General features: G+C 40.2%; 1 long non-coding RNA gene across 1 annotated transcript; it reads right to left on the reverse strand.

Annotated features, from left to right (window-relative positions):
* Positions 1-2,569: 2,569 nt before the first annotated feature.
* On the reverse strand, positions 2,570-3,146 carry LOC121142247. The gene is made up of 2 exons (XR_005879231.1): positions 3,055-3,146; positions 2,570-2,663 (listed from the first exon to the last, which is right to left on the reverse strand). It is a non-coding gene; the product is annotated as an uncharacterized LOC121142247 (long non-coding RNA).
* Positions 3,147-16,390: the final 13,244 nt, after the last annotated feature.

Consider the following 16,390-nt stretch of genomic DNA (forward strand, 5'->3'; position numbering starts at 1 on the left):
GATAAAAGAGGGGATAATGAACTCTTTTAACTTATCTAGATCAGTTATACCACAGATTTCTCTGATGCAGGCTGTGAAGTACCTGCCATGTTGGTGCATGTGCATACTTATCCATAAATATACAACTATTTGTGTATGTAAATGGATACATATATAGATGCAGACATATCATCTTAGAAATCACTGCTTGTCAGCTCCTGCTTCTGTCTTGCCCAGCTGTGTTTCTTAATTATTTCTTCTGGTGGGGGACATTCATCCTAGTTCCCAAAGCAGTCTGCATTCCCAGTAGACAGTAATGATGTGCGGCACAATACCTGTGCAATATATTTATCCCAGTCTTGACCATTGAGCTCTACATTCTGGGTGCCACTAACCAGACCAAGACTCACAGGTTTTAAAGCACCCATTGAGCTCCCTGGTTGTTGCTTATTTCATAAGCCTAAGTTTGTATACAAGAGATCTACATAAAATTTGTACACTATCATAAAATCACTGTTCTGAGTGATCTGGCCCTAAATCTAAATTCTACTCTATTTTAAGCAGGTGTCTCTCCCTTCAAATAGTATCACAGTGAAGTTACTACAAACAGTCGAACACTTTTCAATAATCTTCCAACTATAGCTTGCTTGGATTCTCCCTCGATGTGGACTCTGGACTGAGTTCCTCTTGGAAAACCATGTGTCTGCTATTCCAAATTTGTTCTAGCTATGGTCTTTAATTACTTTGTCTTGTATACTTTTTCTATGTTAATAAGCCACTATCAACTATTTTTATTAGCAACTATTTTAATCCCTATGAATGATTAAATGCACATATATTTCTTTAATAAACAACACATTTCTCTTAAATATTGGCCATGAAAATAATTCATGCTGGGTAATCATTTTCACATTTATTTTTGAGTTTGCATCAATCATTAGTCAAACAAATGGAGGTAAGATCTCCTTTCCCTTTGGATTTTAATTTTCACAAGAATATAAGACATTATTATTCCACAGTTGCTCTGATTATGTTTGCCTAATTCCTATTCTCCTGTCAGTGACACTGAAGCAGCTATTAGAACTCCAAATGATAACATGGCCATTTGAAATGTTCAACCTTAAAACACAGATATTCTCGATATTTTAGTAAAAGGACAAAACGCTCTTTTCAATTTTCTTTGAGTATGTTACAAGGTGAGAGAAAAAAACAGTGAAATTAGCAGGAGAAGGAACAGAACTGATTAGAATAAGGACTTGGTGCCAGTGTTCATTTTTTTTCAGGAGGATGTGGGATGAGCTGTGAGAAAGCAGGGGGATGAGAAGAAAATTGGAAGGAGACGCAGAAGGAGCTGTTCAAAGAGTGGGAAGATGAGGTCTATACAGAAAGGCTGAGAAGGTCTGGGGGACGTTTTCAATTACCCTGACAAAGGCACTGGGCAAACATTTTAAAATGGTGCAGTGGAACAAAGTCCTTGCTGGGAGGGGACCGTCTTAGAAGGAGGGGTATCAGAGGGAGCATTTGGTGGAGTTTTTTGGCAGAATTTATTCAACTGGATCTTGTAAAAATTATTTCTGGAATTTGGAATTGGAAAGCTGGATGTAACAGAATATTTAAGTAAAAATAAGACTATGTAAAGTATACCAATAGCAAAAATGTAAAGTCGAGTCTTACATAACTTTTAAAACATTAATCTTATTTTTCCTCAGGAAATGATTATAATTCCATCCATAACTATGTAAGATATTAATTTAAAATTTAAAAAAGCTTCACGGGCTGTAATTATTCTCAATATTCTGGAGATAGAATGTGGTTTTGTGAGAGTTAAAAGTAAAAATAAAGTACGTAATACAATACCATCAAGTAGAAACCCAGCTGAGCCTGTTTTGGGGAAGTCTTAATACCTACTAAACAGCACACATAGAGAAAACATGTATCTGAACGTGTTGGTCATATTCAAATCCATTAGTCATATTCATTACGTGTTTAAAATATCACTATATACTTAATAAATGTAATTCAGAAAAGGCTGCTGATTTTTGTTTCCCTAATCTGCAAGGCCCTCAGTGCTCACAAAGAACCCTGCAGTCTCACTTCACTTCTGGGCAGAGATTTAATAGCTGTGGGCCTTACCGTGCTCTCATGTTCCTAAGACTTCATTACTTTTACATGCCACTCTACAGGACACTTACTAATATACTATTAAGTATTATCATAAATAATTAAAATGCAACCACACTCGACAAAATGAAAGAACAAAGTGTATTCTGTATGGCAAGCAACTTGCATGTGTGTGTTGGCTGGAGAGAGCAAAGCACATATTTTAAAAATAGAAAATCAATTACTGAGGGACCTCAGTTGGACTGCAATGGGCCTACCTCTCATTAGTGTGAGTTAGTGAGGTCTTTTCCTGGCTTCTACCTGCCAATTAAATCATGGAGCCGTTATATCATTAGTAAATTGAAAAAAAAACTAAAGAAAACAAGTACCAGTGAAGCAGTGTCTTCATGCCAGTCTTGTCTACCTTGGCATGCTTCTCATTCCTGGTTGATTTGGTATAGCCAGCACTTTTCACCAATGACTCACTTGCAAGAATTTAATGGGCCAACATATATTTGGTAGCAACACAATGTGGTCAGCATTCAAGTCATGTTGTAAAGGCATGTTCTCCTTCTTCAGGTAGTCTACAATATAGTTAAAGAAAAAAGATTGGTGTGGAACAAAAAGAGGACAGAGGACTACCTATAAAAGATATTCTACACAATGACAACAGATGATAAAGCTACACATTGCATATCACTGAATCCAGAAAACCCTTCCAGATTCCCCGAGACAGATCAAGTATAGAGCCCACAAACCCTACAACCATCCTGCATTTAGTCCAAGTTGCCCATGTGTGTAGCTGTCATGGGATCCACGAGAAGAAATATAACATTTCCAATCAGGCTACTTGCATCTGGAGAGCAAAACCTTCTTTTTAGCATCATGACCGTCTTTGCCAGCCTCAGGAAGCAATAGTAATACAAGTGATGGAAGGCTGAAGTCTAGGTGGGGCTGCATCATCTAGGGTCCTACCTTCAGGGTTTTGCCTTCAGCTCACAGGGTTCAAAGCCAGGGAAGCCTGATCTGGGTTTTACAAACAGCCCCTTTTCTGACGCACGTTGAAGATCAGAGTGGAATAAATGCAGAGAGCTTAGACAATCTGAAATAAACATTCAGCAAAGTAACAAGGGGTGGCCAAAATTAACATGTGTTTGTGGTGCGATTTACTCAAATTTGGGTATTAGCCAGACTTTCTTGGCTGGTCTCATGGAAGTGTGGTTATTTCTCTGTTGTTATGAATCAGCTCATTATTTCTGAAGGTAAACAACTTAAGTCACATGACTCTTACTTTGGATAATCTCTGAGAGTCCTGGCTACTTTCTGTGTTACAGATTGGTCGAACACATGAAAGTTAAAGGTGACACGGATATCCATTCAGAACAAGTTCCCTCTACTATAGCAGGCAGCTGGGCTGAGATGTTCCAAATACCTCATTTCATTCTCTGACTCGATTGTTGGTTGCTAATCATACTAGGTTTCAGTCCAGTCTTCAGTATTTCCCATCACGATCAATGTCATTTTTTGAGGAATGGGGTCTTGTCTCATCAGTATACAAGGAAAGTCAGGCTTGCTTTCGTTTCTGAGAGATGTAAACTTGAACTTGAAGTGGGTACAGGGCATACAGAGCTTTGTAGGGAGCAGCCAACCTCACCACACTCCAGCAGGAAGGGTATGTGTGCCATTAGGAAGCAAACTCTCCCAAGGCTTTTACTGACCTTTGGGACACTTTCAATAGCTTTAATAGGTTTTGCCTAGCCCTGCATGAGTACCTACTTCTTACTCACACTCCAGCAGCACTTTATACTTTCCTTCCAGGTGATCAGGCAGCTGTTTCTTCCCTGTCTCCCCCTCCCCAACCCTCTGCTTGGTATATAATCATAGTATTTAGATTTTTGAGAATTTCATAGATGCTTATAGTATAATTTGATCAAACCCATGTGATTTCCTCTCTTAAATTCCTCTCCTATCACTTTTATCTCCCAACTTAACCTGCTGTTTTTTAAACCCACCAAGTCCACTTAGTGTTGCCTGGACAAGCATGATATCATACCATCTATCAGAGCATGAGTAGCCTCTTAAGAACCACATGACTGAAGAAAATTGAGTCTACCTCCCCCAGCAGCCATTAGTTGTCAACAGCTCCTTGGCTGGAGGTGGGACTTCATGAGCTCCTCCCCTATCCAGCTGGGATGCCGGTTGGCTTAATCTTGCGCAGATCTTGTGCAAAATAGTCGCAACTGCTGTGAGATCATGTGTAAGCACCCAGCTCTTTAAGATCCTAACATAGACCCTTCTTCCTTTGAAAAAGTACGTTGTGGAGTTTGAAAGATGACTTTGTAGTTAAGTAAGTACAGTGATCTCCCAGAGGACCAAATTTCATCTCCAGAACCCATGTCCAGCACTTACAACACCCAGTAACTCCACTTCTAGGGCACCCAGCACCGTAGTCACCTGAGTACATCTGGCATGCACTCACAAAGACACACAATTACGTGAATGAAATAAGGATAAAAAGGACATGATAATCTGGGTAGGCATGGTGGTGCCTGTCTGCAGTCTTATAATTGAGAAGTCTGAGGCAGGAGGACTGTGAGTTTGAGACCAGCCTGGACTCCAAAGCAGGGTTTCGCCTCAGAAAGCATAAAGGATGTTTTGCTTCTTTCTGCATTCCCACTGGAATATTCCAGACCCAGCTCTCATCCTCATCTCTAGTTTGGCATAGCTGGTTTCCACAGTTTCTTTAAGTTTCAGCTTGATAATTGTTTTTCCAGGAAGACCCTCCCACCACCACCTCCACTCTAAAGGGAGTTAAACTGACTCACTTATGCCCACATGGTACCATATAATTAGCCTTCACATTGCTTAGTGCTGTACTCCTAATTAACTTCTTTGTGTCCGTGTTTGATGGATGCTTCTTCCTCGACAAGCTGTGAGCTCTAACGAGACCGGAAGCATGTCTGCTTTTGTACATTATATCCCTTGAGGTTGGCTTGGTACTTGGCATGTAGTATGTGTTCAATAAACATGCAAGTAAATAAGGGAGCAAAAGAACACAGTTCTCTGATAATGGTGAGGTCTTAGTTTTTCCCTTTGCTGAGGTCTCGGCATCCTTTCCTTGAGATTTTCTCATATTTTCTGCATTTTACTCTGGGCTTCCAACTTCTCCAGTGCAGCTGTAGATTTTCAATTGATTTTCTTACATAGTAGGTGAGAGAGTGGTAACCACTAAGGCAGAGGCTTGCCTCCAGAAAGTCTTGTTTTGTCCTGCTGGGAGTGGGTGATATTTGAGCTTCAGAGTGTGTACTCCTTGCAGCAACAAATCAGAAGTATGAAAGGGTAAGGAGGCCCTGAAGAGAACCTGTACGTGCAAGACCCCGGGGCTCCTTCTCTGCCTCTTAGAGGGAACACTGGGCATTGTAAGCCCGTGCTTCTTTTTCTAGATCAAAATCTGAGATTTAAAGGAAATTAGTGAGCTGAGGAGATGACTTAGTAGATAAAATGCTTACAGTTGTGAGGGAGGCCGTGGGATCAGTGTGCCAGAATTCATGTAAGACAGGAACCACACATGCCTCTGCAACCTCAGCACTCCTACCATGGCTAATCCCAGCACTCCACTCCTACCGTGGATTCAGGTGGAGACAGGAGAATCCCTGGACACTCATAGGTCAGCCAGCGACAGGGACCAGAAGAACCCATCCTAAACAAGGTGGAAAGTAAGGATCGATATCTGATGTTATACGGTCTCTCCTCTTTCTCTCTCTCTCTCTCTCTCTCTCTCTCTCTCTCTCTCTCTCTCTCTCTCTCTCTCTCTCTCTCTCTCTCTCACACACACACACACACAGATAAAGAGAGTTATCTATCATCTATCTATCTATTTATCTATCTATCTACACACGCACACATACATACATATATATGTAGAGAGAGGGGGGAGGGAGGGAGAGAGAGAAGAAATAAAGGGAGTTGGGCTCTAGAAAAACATGAAAGCTGTACTAAGAACAAGGACACAAAAGAACCCATAAGTTCACTTCAAAGTTCATTCTTCAGAGGCAGGTAGGGTGGGAAACGACACTTATTGCCAAGCATACCAAACCGAGTTCAGTCCCCAGGACCCACATGGTGGAAGAAGACTGACTCCAGCAAGGTGTCCTGTGACCTCGATAGGACACTGTGTCGTGTACACGTACTCCAGTGATAAATAATAAATTTAACAAAAAAATAAGTTGGCTACTCAAGTTTTCCCAATAAAATTTTAACAGTTTGAATAACTTGGGTATTCCTTATGAGTTCAGAGAGGTAAGCTGGCTTCTCCCCTTTCCTGTAGTACATACTCATTCTCCTCATGGAGAAGTGACATTAAGGGTACACAGCCTTGGACTCATTAGTCCTTACTGCAGGAAAATGACCACCATAGTGGTAGGGACAGAAAGCCTTGGGGCAGATGGTCACTGTGGAAATGGAGACAGCAGGGAAATTGGAAACAATGAAGTCATGACTTCTTTCCCTGTGGGTTTACTCAGCAAGACTTCATAGAGTTCCTCTGCCTCTGCTTGTCACAGACACAGGACTACAATTGGTGAGCATGACCACATGGTCCCAGGGAGAGCAGGGTGGACTGCTTCCAATAGCATCAGCTGTAAGAATGCATGCACTCTCTCAGGGGGAGAGGCGGCAAAGCCAGTCAGGGACTGCCAAGAGACTTGTTTAGTTCTCTTTAGAGTTGCAATAAAATGGTAGAAAGTAGTTTTGAAATCTCCTTTGAGCTATTTTATGGTCTGTTCCCTTTGCCACCAAAGGGTAAAGTTGATAAACTGCTAAATAATCAACCTTTGTATATTTCATTTGAAAACTTTAAAATTTTAAATACTCACTTTATGGGTCTGATAAACCTTGGCAGGGACTCAGTGCTATCCTCATTGAACTCCTGTGGTGGGTGGATGGGACATATTTGGTTTAATAGCACACTGAGGGGTTGTCCCTGGCCTGGATTACTACCCCAGCCTGTGACTCACTGATTGGAGAGAGTAATGACTCCTGGGAAGCAACAATTTCACATATTTCCAGGGAAGAGACTGAGCCCAAGATAGAAGGAGAATACAGTTTTTCAGGGTTGATTGGACAAATAAATTATTGGGAAAGAATGGTAGAGATGGAAGTTGATACAGACTAAGGTTGGAGGAGTCCAGCATCATAATTATTTAACACCTTAGAATACTGATGCATTATTTTGGACATAGGGATTGGACATGGTTCTGTGCAGTATTTGGTTCATACTTGATGCTCAATAATGCATCTTTGCTTGATCAATACATAAATGAGTAAATAAGACAACTTGAAAAGTCTCAAATGGAATAATGCTTTTTTGTTGGTTTCCTAAGAGGGCTATCAAGAGTGTCTACTGTGTGACTCTGACAACAGCAATTCATGACCTCACAGTTCTGGGGGCTGGGCATCTGACCTCCGTGTGTCAGCATGAGTATGTTTCCTCTGGGAAAGGATCTGCCTCAGTCTTCCGGAGGATTCTTCCTTTGTGACAAAACAGGAAGTGCCTCTCCACAAATGCAGTTATTTTCTCTTCATGTATGCCCAATTCCAAATTTCTTCTTGCTTTTCTGAATAAAAACAATGGACAGATTGAATTAGGGACCTAACCTACTCCATTTGTACCTCTTCTTTTTTAATTGTCTTTAAATGTATTTCTTTTTAAAACTTTTCATTCTACATTGCAGCCACAGTTCTCCCTCTCACTCCTCCTCTCACCCCCCTCGTACCTCCCTAGCTCACTCCCTATCCACTCCTCCAAACAGGTAAGGGCTCCCATGAGGGGTCAACAAAGTCTGGCACACTAAATTGAGTAGGACCAAACTATTCCCTCTGCATTATTAAGGTCGAGCATGGCATCCCACCATAGAGAATGGGCTCCAACAAGTTAGCTCATGCACCAGGGGTAGATCCTGGTCCTACTGCCAGGGGCCCCTCAGATAGTCCAAGCTTCACAGCTGTCTCCCACATATGGAGAGCTTAGTTTGTTCCCATGGAGGCACCACAGCTGTCGGTCTAGTGTTCATTAGTTCCCATGAGCTTGGTTCAGCTGTCTCTGTAGACTTCTCCTTCATGATCTTGACCTCCCTTGCTCATATATTTCCTCCTCCCTTTCTTCAACTGGGTTCCTGGAGCTCGGCCTGGTGCTTGGTTGTGTCTGGTTTCATCAATTACTAGAGGAAGGCTGTAGCTTCTCTGGGGCTGTGTATTGTAGAATAGTTATTTTTTGCTTTGCATCTAATATGCACTTATGAAGGAGTACATAGTGTTTTGTCTTTCTGAGTCTAGGTTGCCTCACTCAGGATCATTTCATCCATTTGCTTGCAAATTTCATGACACCATTATTTCTTACAGCTGAGTAATACTCCATTGTGTAAGTGTACCATATTTTCCCCATACATTCTTCAGTTGAGAGGCATCTAGGTTGTTTCTAGGTTATGACTATTATGAATAATGCTGCTATGAACATTGTGGTATGACTGAGCAAGCACCCTTTGGGTATATGCCCAAGAGTAGGTCTTGAGGTAGACTGATTCCTAATTATCTAAGAAACCACCATACTGATTTCCAAAGTGGCTGTGCAAGTTTGCACTTGCCTCCAAGAGTGGAGAAGTGTTCTCCTGACTCCACATCCTCTCCAACATAAGCTATCTTCAGTATTTTTTATCTTAACCATTCTGGCAGCTGTAAGATAGCATCTCAGGGTCATTTTGATTTGCATTTTCCTAGTGATTAAGGATGCTGAGCAATTCCTTAGGTATCTTTCTGCCATTTGAGCTTTTTCTGTTGAGAATTCTCTGTTTAGCTCTGTATCCCATTTTTTAATTGTGTTATTTTGTATTTTGATGTCTAGTTTCTTGAGTTCTCCATATATTTTGAGGATCAGTCCTCTGTCAGATGTGGGGTTGGTGCAGATCTTTTTCCATTTTGTAGGCTGCATTTGGGCCTTTTCTTAACAAATTGTGTCTTTGAGGTCTTTGTTTGCTAACTATGTAATATTTTGAAGCAGTTAGGACTTAAAGATATGAATTTAAAAACTGGACCAAAAGTAATTTAACTCAAAACACTTTCTTTATTGTACCATGAATACATTCAAAAGTTGAATCCTATAATATATTTGGAAGTTTTATTATTCAAGGACCATTGATTTATTTGATGAATGTCAATTGATTCTGATGTGGGATGTCCTTCTGTATATATGTTTCTCTTATTGGTTGATGAATAGAATATAGGCAGGAAGTATAGGTGGGCCTACCAGACAAGATAAATGCTGGGTAGAGAGGAAGGAGAGAGAGGCAGCCAGAGAGAAATGTCATGTAGATACCAGGAAGATGGGACATGTCAGGCATTCTCTGGTAAGATAAGGCCATGTGGAAATACATAGTAGTTATGGGTTAATAATTAAGACAGAGCTAGCCAATAAGAAGCTCTAACCATCGGCTGAGCAGTATTATAATTAATGTAAGTCTCTGTGTGCTTATTTGGGGCTGAAGGACAACAGACATAGATTCTGGACTCAGTACTGGCATGAGAATAAAACAGAATTTTCTTTGATATAATAAAGAAAGCTAATATCTAAGGTCTTTGAGGAACTTTTCATGCAAAAGTTCTTTGAGTCTCTCAGCTGTCTGTTTGAGACACACCTCTTATGCATCTACCATAATGTTCTACTTTTATACTTTTAGAGTACTATAGAAGTTAAGTACAATGATTTCTTTTTCTTGAAGAAGTTTAAGAGACTGGTCCTCCTGATTCGATGAGAGAAATGTTTTACATTCATGAGCTCAAGAGTCATGTCTATTTGATAACTGGTGGATTTCAGTAGTTAACACAGCACTTGACATCAAATTCTCAGTTAAAAAGCTTGGCATAGTGGTGCACACTTTTAATCCCAGCACTCAGGAGGCAGAGGCAGGGGAATCTTATGAGTTGCAGGGCAACCTGATTTATTTAGACAGTGAGGTCCAGCACAGCCAGAGAGGTCCTGTCTCAAAATCCAAAAATTAAAAAATAATTCTTAATAATAGTGGACATTTGTGGTTATTTATATTAATAAATTATATAATAATTAGAATGGTTTATATATTATAATAAAAATTAATTTGATAAATATTGAATGAAATGGGTGTGCTACTTTTAATATTACTTCTATGAATTTCTTAATTTAATGTATTCATTTTTGTCTCTCTGTAAACATTTTCTCTATCAGTATCAGTGTAATGTAGAGCTCAAAAATTCTCAAGGTTCATAAATCTATGATTGTCTACAGATAAAATTATTTTAGGATATCTGCCAGGTTATATTAAATATATGGAATATTGTAGGATTTGTAAGGACACCAAGAGGGAATAACACATGTGTGGTAAACATGACTGTATTTCCATCCCTGGAGGGGCAGAGATGAGAGGATCAAGAATCCCAGCCCAAGCCTGTGTCACATACACAGACACTGTCTCAAACAATAAATAAATAACCAAAAGTAGGAGCTGGTGACGGAGTTCGGTGCAGTAGAGCCCTTGCCTGGCGAGAGTTCCATTCCTACCATGGCAAAAAAGGAGGGGGAAACACATGAACTATATGGAAAACGACAAGAAACTCATTCCAAAGTCTTTCACACAGTCAGAGAAAATCAGTATCCTCTTCTGGAGGTTTTTAAGGAATCTCAGTTTATATTTCTCCATGTAACGTTTACATAGAGGCCAATCAACATGCGAGGTGAAAGCCGTTCGGAGAGCCGGCAACACGAAAGCATTGGCTTCTGCCTTACTTTCATTCCTGGGCGTGGTCCATGCACAGCACGGAGTGGGAGATTCATGGAAACAGTGAAGAAGTTCATGAGTTATAAAGAGTGTTAAGTTCCTTCCTGCTACTAAAGGCCCCAGCAGAAGCTGGTCTTTCCGAGCGATTTCAGGGCTTTGACATGGGCCCTTTATATTCAAGGTCTGAGACTGAAACTTGTCCTCGTGGAAGACTGACCATCAGGTCATATCTGGCTATGCCAAGGACTTTATCCCTGCCTTCACTTGCAACAACATTTAAACCCTGAAGGAGGATGGAGGCCGTAACTCACCTGGAGAGACAGCGAGCATGGGAAGCCTGGGCTTCCATTTTGATTATTTGAGGGACAGTTTTAAGTCAGGGGCTGGGGGATTCCAGAAGAGACATGCCTCCCTTCCCACGCAACCCAGGGGACCCTTTACTGTTCAAAGTAAAACAAGCCTTTAGCCCAGAATCAGGGGACAGATTTTTTTAGCAATCTTTTAGGGTACGGAGGTGCCTTGTTCCCTAAGCAGCGAAGGGACCGACTTCTTCAAACCACAATAGTAGTAGATATCTCTTTTAGTTTCTCTCCTACCTCCTGGCTTCATTCCTAAGACCATTCTGTTCTCGGAGACTGAGGCCTAAAATTGGGAAAGCTTTTTTCCTCCCAAAGAAGAAAAGATTTCCATTTGACAGAAATACCATTCAGAGTGATTGATTTTAAGCTCTGAACTCATACCTAGAGCCTAGAATCCAGGCACTGCCAAATGGCTTGGGATTTGAAATTACAAGGACCGAGTGAGTTTCTGAGTTGGATGTTTTAAGCAGAGGGGGCAATTGCTTTTCTCACCTATCTCTCAAGAGACGGAGGACGGGACATTTAAGAATTAAGAAAAGAAATTCTAGGGCTTTTGAGGCACTGCATCTTGTTCTGCTAGAGGGAGAATCTCAGCTTGCATATACTCCGGGAAACTTTGGTGAGGAATTTAATAAATCTTTTGGTAACTGTGAATTGTTTGAAAGGAGAGTTGGGGAAGACAAAACAAATAATAGAGGAAGAAAAGCATACAGGCCAGTCACTTTATTAAGGCTGGACTTGCTAACCATATAGGTGTCTGAGAGCATAATGGGCCTATTTAAACTAAGCAAGGCATTTCCAGGGTGTGACTAAAAGAGCTTGGTGTACTGGAAAAAATACGTTTTGAGAATTCTTCAAGAAACAGTAAGCACAAACAATGGCACCAGGATATTAGGACATACAATGCTCATTTACTTTTTTGTGTGTGTGTGGACTGTGGTTTTTAACGGATGGATTTACTCATGGCTTACTTCTTCTTTCTCTTCTCACACCCCCACCTTCAGGCATGCCGAACTGTTTCCTTGTGTGCTGTTTTAAATAAAAATATTTGTAAAGGGAACACAATGTTAAGGGAGATGTATAAATAAGACAAGTGCTAATTGCAGTGTCTAAAAGAAGAGTCTTCGTGCTGTAAATCATGCTGACTGCTTACACAGAGAAAGGGACAGTTACCATCTGAAGTTGTACCTTCCATCAAGTCATGGGGTATAAATCTAGCCTATAAATGACCAGGAGGCACTATACTGTGTAGCTTGTACAATGTTCATAAAAGAAGTTAATGAACAAATAAATATTCTTTGATCGATGAGCTGGTAAGAATACAGCTTTCAAAATAATAAAAAAAAAGTAAACCTTCCTCTTTAGTTGGCAAGAATGGCAGGGAGGTGATGTTGTGCCTGGTCTCACAGAGATGAAATGCTTGGAGAATAATCTCAGTGCCTGATCTGAGAGTTGTGACATATGCCAAGCCCTGTGACTGTCCATGGCGGATCTGCTGGTTATGAGGAGACAGGCCTATTTTCTTGTATTCTGATTATATAGCCATCAACTTACTTGAAATTCTGAGACCTAGGTAGTAATTTGTATCCATAGTCAGAAGGTTGTTGGACTTCATTCTGAGTAAAACTAACCCTCTAAGCAAGTAAACAAACAAAAAACAAAGACAGAAAGAAAGATGACTTTTCCTACAGAAGTGCTGGGAAGAATAGCAAATCTATCAATGGGCGGTGGTTTGAGGTAGGCAATCCACAAGCTTTCTAAACTGTTTTGGCTGAGATGGATACACTGGGAATCACCTTGGCAGATGCTTATTTCTTGGTAGGCATCTAAGTGACTCTGTAGCTGGTGATAGCCACTCTGAACTCTGTATACTTGTTAGGCCATGAACAACTCTTCTGTTAACCGGTGGGGCATTCTATTTCCAAACAAAATTTCAGGTGTCTCTTGGAATGAATAAGGGATTGGTTCCAGGACTCTTGAGGGTATTGAGACCCATAAATGTTTAAGTCCCTTACATAACATAGCATAGGGTATATGCATACATTGTGTTCATCTACTCATATGCTTTAAATCATTCTTGTGTTATTTAATTAATACTTAATGCATTATGCATACCACATGCATAGTTGTTTTAGTACATTGTTAAGAAAGAATATCCAGAAAATATGTGTGTATATTCAATATTAAAAGTAGTTCTGATTTGCAAATGTTTGGTTTTGTGGGGAAGACTAAGAGAGAAGACTGTACTTCTGCTTTATCTTTGCTTTGTACAACATCTCTGTCTTCTATCCTCATTCTCATTCTCTTGGTCCCATGTGCTCTCCTTTTCAAGCATTCCTTCCACCCTATCCAGTGAAGTGCAAGCCAATCCTAATGGCTTAATGAAGCTCCCTAGCTCTCCACCCTCTAGAACTTCTCTACAGAACCTGATTGTGAATGAAACCCATTTCCCCAAAGCTGTCACCTTTCTTCATATGACCCTCCAAAGTAGACACAACTGTTTATAGATCAGGGGTGATATAGTAAATGGGCACTATGCCCCATCTGAATATATAAAAAGGTGACTTTACATTACACAACTGAAAAATCTTAACTGCTTCTTTAATGTACAAATTGAAAACAATCACCTAAAATTCACTTGCCATCTTTAAATATCATCAAGGACCTTAATAGTTGGGTGCTTCATCCTTAGCCTGTTATTATTTTCTCTTCAGGAAGTATTGTTGCCTCTTCTTGTTGGCAGTGTGTGCAATGAAACTTTGTTAGACATTTTAGTAACTCATTGTAGCTAATATAATCCCATAATTATATGATTCAAATTGTAGCCTATCAAATGGGAATCCAATTTATCATTTATCAGTATTAATATTTTATCACCAAAATACTGTGACTTAAATAAGTAACACCGAATTAGGAGCCACGTACAACCAGAATAATAAAGCCAACTAATGACCAGGATATGGTATGAATCATTTGGGATGAAATGCTCTGTGGAGTTCTGGAGATGGTATGATACACAAAAAAAAGGAGCCTTAAAATAAACACGTTTTAAAATTCTCAAAAACTGTGGAATTATCCAGCCAAAAAGTGACTTTTAAAGTGGTAAAAAAGAGTGGGTGCACCTGGTGTTGTGGCTGTAAGATCAAATCCCCCAATCTGCCCAAGGTTTGAATAGCAACACATCTGATGCAAGCTGGGTGTGCCTCCCCACTTTCTGTTTACTGTACTGGTTAATGTAAATTCTGAAGAAACGCACATACTTCTCCTGTCCTATAGCTGTTTCATGAAACATAAGGTTGCCAGAGAGAATGTCGGCTGAATTTAAAGGCAGAATTTCAGCTAAATTTGAATTTCAGATAAACAACAAAAAAATGTTGGTTTATATTTCCCCCCCACAAATATGACATGTGTGTAACCTATTTACACAATTAGGTTTGTGTTTTATATAAAGTCATGTTTTAAGTGAGTATCTTCTAATTTGGAATTTATTTGGATAATTTGTAGCAACTGAAAATCGGTAAATCTGCTTGAGCTTACTTATGCATGTGCCTGGATGGATGTATTTGAATGGTGTTACTCTCTCAAGTAGATGGCTGCTTTTTATTACTACTCTGAGATAATTTGAGAGGGTACTCCAACCTCAAACTTATGGCCCCTTTTTGATTATTGTTATTCCACACATACAAACACAATACTCTCTCATCTCTATCTATATATATGCTCAAATTTATCAATTTGACGGGTCTGTTTTTTGTTGTTTGCATGTACACAGTTCCAGGGCTGAGGACTTTGTACTGGGTGAATTATAAGGGGCCTATCCTTGAGAGAAGCTAATTCTATATTTCTCAGAAGTCATTAGTTGCCTGTAGTTCTTTGTCTAGGGGTGGGAGGGACTTCATGATATTTGTTCTCTTTAGCATTAGTGTGTCTATTGACATTGTCATTGTCCAGGTCTTATTTAGGTAGCCATTCCAAAGAGACGCAGCCTCATAGCTGATTTCCTGATCCTATTTTTCTGTTCCCTTATCCATGACGTTGTCTAAGCTTTACATGCTGGAGTTGTTTTATAGGTGTATCCACTGGGGCTGAGATCCCCATGATCCATGGATTTGTTCATTGTGTGCTGGTCTCCATTTACTGTTAAGAGGAGATTCTTCAATGAGGAGTGAGAGCTATGTTTACCTGTGGGGATAAGGATAAGCTTTAGATTGCAGCTAGGAATCATGCTGGTCTAATAAAGTGATAGTAGTAGATTCTCTTCAAAGATCCATGACATCAGTATCCCTGGCTAGGCTTCTAGTTTCTAACATTTATGGTTTCCCTCCTATTGAGAGGACTGTAAGTCTAATTCGAGAGCTGTTAGTTGGTTACTGCTAAGATATCAATGCCATTATTGCAACTTTAGGAATATCTTGCTATGCTGGTCTTTGGTGTAGTTCATAGGCATCACAGCTAGATAGGACTATTGATTGCTTCTCTTCTGTGAGAGCTTGCACTGTGCTTTCTGGAACTATGTGAGATACACTACAAGAAAGAGGCTTTTAGCTTAGATATGCCTTCAATTATTCAAGTCCTGGGTTCTAAGTGGGTGGAGTCTTCCGCAATATGGGCCTGTCCTCAACTCCCAAGAGGCAACCTAGGACAACAGCTAATCTTTATTGTTTTGGGAGTTCTTAATGGCTTCCCTAACCAACAACTAAAACAGAAGCTTCTCATGCCTACCAGTGGGGATTTTGTGAGCAATCTCTGGCTCTTGTGGGAAGCTTTGTCAGCCTAAGCCATGTGTATGTAGGGGAAGATAAGATGATCTCTTACTCGACAGAAAGACAAAAGTTACTTCACTACTGGATAGTTTCAATGATTAAAATTAAAAATTAAGTGTGGTGATATTTTGTTTATAATATACCAAGTAGCCCGGTGGTGGTGGCACTAGCACTACGGAGGCAGAGGCAGGTGGATCTCTGTGAGTTCGAGACCAGCCTGGTCTACAAGAGGTAGTTACAGAACAGCCTCCAAAGCCACAGAGAAACCCTGTCTTGAAAAAACAAATAATAACAATAACAACAACAACAACAACAAATAAAGCTTGCCTGAAGATCAGGGTGCAAAGCTAGCCACATTAGCTAGCCATAGAGGTCAGGCAGTGGT

This window comes from Mesocricetus auratus, unplaced genomic scaffold (genome assembly GCF_017639785.1).
Source record: "Mesocricetus auratus isolate SY011 unplaced genomic scaffold, BCM_Maur_2.0 Super-Scaffold_100009, whole genome shotgun sequence".
Taxonomy (NCBI): Eukaryota; Metazoa; Chordata; class Mammalia; order Rodentia; family Cricetidae; genus Mesocricetus; species Mesocricetus auratus.